Here is a 5,717-nt window from a genome sequence, read left to right on the forward strand (position 1 = left end):
GATACAACACAGCCTGGCTCTCACAACGCTCTGGGAGGTAGATCTTTCTGCTCTACAGACAGCCTCTGCGTCTTAACAACTACTCACTTACAACAGAATTGGCGGCATGAATGGTAATACAGGGACAAGAGACCCTGCCACAAACCAAGTTGACAACTTGTGTCCTCACATCGTCTACCCAAGGAGCAGTAACACCGAGGTCAATACATTGCCCACAACACTGAGGTGCATTGCTTGTTTCCTCATGTGATATAATGCCTCCTTATGCCAGCAACATACAATGGTTAATGGAGCATCAAAGAATTCCATGGGAAATTGGTCAGCTTGGGCTTTATAGACTCCAGCAAAGCATTCTTAAATAAGAGCATTAAGGAGGCTCTTAAAAAGAGAGGAGTGTCACCACAATTGATTCTCCTGATGGGAACTCTGTATAGGACAAGAGGCAAGTCAGAATGAATATGCAGAAACAGAATGGTTCCTATTGGCAAAGGGATAGAGCAAGGCTGCTGTATTCAGCCACCGTACTTGTTCAGCTTGTATGCAGAAAATATAATATGAAGGGCAGGACTGGACACAGAGGAAGGAGGAGTAAAGATAGCAGAAAAGAACACCGAAAATTGAAAATGTGTATGGTGGCACATACTACTAGCAGGAGACCATCATGGAGTAGGAACAATTCTAAGGAAGGCCAAGGAAGAGTGCAAAGGCAGGTTAATGCTGGACAAAAGAAAACAAAAATAATGGCTATATAGGATCAACGGAAATTCAAGCTAGACAATGAGGCATTGAAATAGTTTAAGAGTTCTTGTACCTTGGACCAAACACTGAATCATAGAATCCTAGAGTTGGAAGAGACCCAAAAAGGGCCCTGATCCAGTCCACCCTTTCTTCTGCCATGCAGGAAACCTCAATCAAAGCATCCCCATTGACAGATGCCATCAGCCTCTGCTTAAAGACATCAAGGAAGCCGTAGGGTTCCAAGGCCGTAGCCCTAAGGAGACTCCACTAACTCCAAGGAAACATATCCCACTGTCAAACAGCCCTTACTGTCAGGAGGTTTCTCCTGAGTTGAGCTGGAATCTCTTTTCCTGAGCTTGCATCCATTGCTCATGGGTCCGTTCCGCAGAGCAAAAAACTGCTTCAGCCTCAATATGGCACCCCTTCAAATACTTAAATAGGGCTCTCATATCACCTCTTAACCTTCTCTTCTCCAGCTGAACATCCAGCTCCCTAAGTCCTTCCTCCTAGGTCATGGTTCCACCCTTCACCATTTTAGATGGCCCTCCTTTGGACACATGGCTCCAGTTTCACATCCTTTTGAACTTGGTGCACAGAACTGTTTAAAATACTTGAAAGAATGTCATATTGAGGAGGGAGCAAGCTTGTTCTGCTGCTCCAGAGAACAGAACAAGTGGAGGCAATGGATGCAGCTCAACATTAGATGGAACTTCCTGTCAGTAAAGCTGTTGGAACAGTGGAACACACTCCCTCGGGAAAGCAGTGGAGTCTCCTTCTTTGGAGGTCTTAAACAAAGGCTGGATGGCTATCCGTCATTGGGGATGCTTGATTGTGGGTTCCTGCATGGCAGAAGAAGGGGGTTGGACTGGATCAGGGTCCTTCTTGGTGTCTTCCCCGACTCTATGATTCTATGATTCTAATTACAGAATTGTTTTCCCCCATTTGGTGCAAAGAGCAGCGTATCCAAGCTACCTACACACACACACTCGCTCCAAGGGAGAGTTTGCAGACCAGTCAAGGCACAATAGCTATTCACTCCGGGCGCATAGGCACCATTCCTTCCTCCGTCTCCCTTGGTGGACACTTATTAAAACTGAAGCTGAATAAAGGCGAGGCAGCCACGCAGAGCAGCCTCGTCCAGATCTCATAATCCATCCTCTTTGCCTCCTTCCAGGTGCCTTAAGCCCCCCAAGGGGGTCTGGCCTTTGCAACATCCTCAAGGCCAGGGTCCAAGAGAGGGGTGTGTGTGGTGGGGGTCCTGCCCCAATCCCCACCCCAGGCCCTCCTTACTGACACCACACAGGGTTGCTAGGGTTTTTTTGCATTTTTTCAATTGTAATTTAGCAAGTCTTTACATGCCCCAGTGGCGTCCCTAGGGTGGGGTCAGCCACTGCGGTCACTCATGGTCCACCCGCCATCTTGACCTCCTTCTCCCTTTGCACTCTACAGAATTTTAGTAATACTTTTTTGCGGTAACGTTACTCATAAATTGTAATCCCATATATGCCACTGAATGTAATGCTAACAGTTGTGACATAAACAACTGGCACAATTAAAAATTAACTTCCAAATTACAATATCATACACAAAATAAATGTATTACATATCCAAGTGAGATTTGGCTAAAATGAAATGTTTTTAAAGACATTTTAAAAAACTTTTGGGGCGCATTTGGCATTTCCATTTTTGCTTTTTGCAAAGACGGCAGCTGTGGGCAGAAAGGAGCAAATGTAAGGGGAATATGAGCAAAGTTTTTCCCTTCCGGGAAGGTTCTTGGAGTGCCAGCAACAAAGGAGACTCAGAGTTCGAGATATGGTCAGAGTAAGACACAGGTTATTTCACCGATCGGGGCTGGCAGCTCACCAAGAGGTGAATCCAAACTGGGCCGCCCCCTGCTTTGTATCTTCACATTCTTATACCTTTTCCTACTTCTCTATGCCTAGCATAAGACAATTACAGAAAGCAAGAACAGTCCACTACCTAATAAGGGTGCAAGGTTCAAAAGTTCATGAGTTAGGCTTGAAGTTACTAGCAAGGAGTTTCTTCAGCCTTGCTTGCTTTGCAAAGGAAGCTAAATTAATGAAATAGGGTTGTCGGTCAGGCTCGCTTACAGGAAAGAGCAAGGTGTAGCTTCAATTGCTAAGCAGAGCGTTGGTCTGTGGCAAGCTTTGTCCCGGTTTCTTCATACAAATTGATAACATGAACATAGCTATTTCATATTTATAAACTTCAAACCTCTCACAAAGACTCCGGGGCCCAAAGCACCTACCTCTGCTCTTGTTCCCAAACCTCCTTTTGTAGTTCTCCCCAGACTTTGGTGGTTCTCCTTGGTGCCTTAATGGCAGAGAAAGGCCCTCCTGGACTGATGAAAAGATGGAGTTGCTTATTCTACTGGGCTTTCTTATGCTGGGCATGGTTTTCCAAATGCCAAGAGGCAGAGTGGGTGGGTTGCACAAAGCGTGGAGGGACCACATCTGGAGGGAAAAACAGGCCCACCGGGCGCACTTTCCAAATATGCACAGCGGGACGTCCCCTTGGAGCCGCCTGCCAGCTTCCACCCCCGTCCCGGTACAAAAAGGCCTTTCAGGGTGGACTGGGCAGGGAAGGAATCCATACCCGCACCCCATGGATGGCTCAGACACAAGCACCGGTCACTAAATAGGCCTTGAAGCTGCAGGGCGGCCAGTGGCAGAAGCTGCGTGCCCACTCAGTGGTTGCCCATGATCTGCCATGGCAGGCGAAGGCTGTGTGGGGAGGATGGCATTGTTGCCCAAGGGGAAGCAGGCCAGACTTCCAGTGCTCTCTGAACCAAGTGCAAGCAAAAAAGAGGGAGAGGAGGAGATGCGAACCAGCGTCTTTGGGGTGCAGAGAGTGAGGGTCAGTGCAAGGCCAAAGGGATGCCAGACCATTCTGGAGGATGCTTTTTGCATCCACAAACAGGCAGGAGGCTGCAGTCGATATAGTGGGCCCTTGGTATCCTTTGGGGTTTGGGTCCAGGACAACCTGTGGACACCATGCATGCTCATTGGTGTCCACTGGTATCCACTGGGGTGTTGGTTCTTCTAGTACCCACTCCCACAGATACCAAATCTATGGATGCTCAAGTCCCATTAAATATAACTGCTGGTTCTAGGACCCCTTGTGAATATCGAAATCTGGACATCAAGTCCCATGATATACAATGGGGACGGGGGATGGTTATCGTTATGGATGTTATTAATGACTGCAGTGGGTCCTTGGCATCTGCCGGGTTTGGTTCCCAATAGATATCCTATCTAACCTTGATTAATTTATACCCTGCTCTTCAGCCAGAAGAAGGCTATCAGAGTGAGCGGGGACCCCAAACTCATGAACCCGAAGGCCCATGGCCTGCCGAGGACAAGCAGAGTCAAGGAGACGCGAACTGGCTAGAAAAAAAAACGCTTTATTGTCTGCGCAGGGCAGCAGCAACACCAACGTAGGTGTCACCAAGGCTGCAGCACGATGGCTTCTTGTCACCACCCCTTTTTATGGCCCTTCGCGAAGGGCTGTTTTCTAAACAACAAGCGATTGGTTGCGTTCACTGTTCACTCAATGGTCCGGTATTGTCTTCTTGGCATACATCTGCTTGGAGCTTGGAATGTACATAGATAGCTAGCTACTGCAAAAGAGATACTTAGCTAGACTGATCCTGTTCTCTTCCAAGGCGACTTGCTAAACACAGGCCATTGTATTCAGAGCCCTCCAGAGGAAGGAGGGGGTGATGTATGTGAGTGTGTTTTTACGGCCACACACAGAAAAGAAAGAGTGGGGGCCAGCACAGCCCATTTGCACTTTAACTCTGTAGGCTCAATCTATGGGCCTTCTGTAACTATTGATTCTTTTGCAAAGCAAAGTACAGAAGCAGAAAGCATTATTATTATTGTGTTCCTATCAAGAGCGGATTACAAATTGTTCATTAGGCAAAAACGTGGATGCTCAAGTCCATTAAAGACAATGGCAGAGGAAAATACTGTCCCTTATACAAATGGCAAAACCAAGCTTGCTTTTTGGACGTATATAGTTAAAAATATTTTCCTTCACAGATGCTTGGATTTATTTATTTCTGTATTATTATTGCCAACTAGGTTGCTTTTTTTTTTGTTTTGCAACTGGATTGTGGCTTCTTCTTTTCTGCACCACGGGCTGCTTTCCCCTTCATCATAACGGGACCCCCTGCAATCCCCCAACCTCCAAAAAGGAAAGGAAAAGATGGTGCACTGTCCCTTTAAGAGTGCCTGCCTCCCCCCCAGCAGACTACAACTCCCGGCAGCCTTTGCGGCACGTGACCGGTGGCAGCCAGTGCAATGCAGCCCCACAGATTCTCCGGAGCAGAAGAGCCTCGGGATGGAAGCTGCGGCAGGTGAGTCCCTGGCTCTGCCAAGGTCCCCAAAGGCTGGCCTTTCCCTTGCCTTGTCTCCCCGGTCGGTCCCCTCATTGCAAGGGACCCCTGGCTCCAAACAGGGGGAGTTGCCCTGGAGTCACTACTCTACCGTTACCCCCAGTTACCACTGGAGTAATTAATAGTATATATAATATACAGTATATATTGAAACGTTTAATGATGGCTGTGTTTTAGCCAAGGGATGAGGAATGGAATTGTAGTCTGCAAACGTTATATGCATTGTTCAGCTATTTTATTTATTGGCTTAGGTTAATCATTTATGCACTTCATGTACTTTTGCACACCGCCTGGATCTTTTGGAAAGGCGGTATAGAAGTGAAATGTATCTTATTATTACATTATTATATTATATTATATTATTATTATTATTATTTTATATAGAGCCCTAGAGTTGGAAGAGACCCCAAGAAGGGCCCTGATCCAGCCCAACCCCTTTCTTCTGCCCTGCGGAACTCTCCATCAAAGCATCCCCATGGAAATAGGATGCCCTCCAGCCTCTGCTTAAAGGCAGCCTCCAAAGAAGGAGACGCCACCAGACGAGAACGCTCTGAGGAAG

The 5,717-nt window shown here is 47.1% G+C and overlaps 1 protein-coding gene across 2 annotated transcripts in view; it reads left to right on the plus strand.

Annotated features, from left to right (window-relative positions):
* Positions 1 to 5,035: 5,035 nt before the first annotated feature.
* ARSA (arylsulfatase A) overlaps positions 5,036 to 5,717 on the plus strand; it is a 28,807-nt gene continuing 28,125 nt past the window's right edge. Inside the window, exon 1 of one of the 2 annotated variants that reach the window (XM_042470661.1) lies at positions 5,036 to 5,119. The gene's annotated coding sequence lies outside the window, so the exon portion shown is untranslated. The remainder of the gene's footprint in view (positions 5,120 to 5,717) is intronic. The other variant, XM_042470660.1, reaches the window with a different exon arrangement.

Source organism: Sceloporus undulatus, chromosome 5, assembly GCF_019175285.1.
Source record: "Sceloporus undulatus isolate JIND9_A2432 ecotype Alabama chromosome 5, SceUnd_v1.1, whole genome shotgun sequence".
Classification (NCBI taxonomy): domain Eukaryota; kingdom Metazoa; phylum Chordata; class Lepidosauria; order Squamata; family Phrynosomatidae; genus Sceloporus; species Sceloporus undulatus.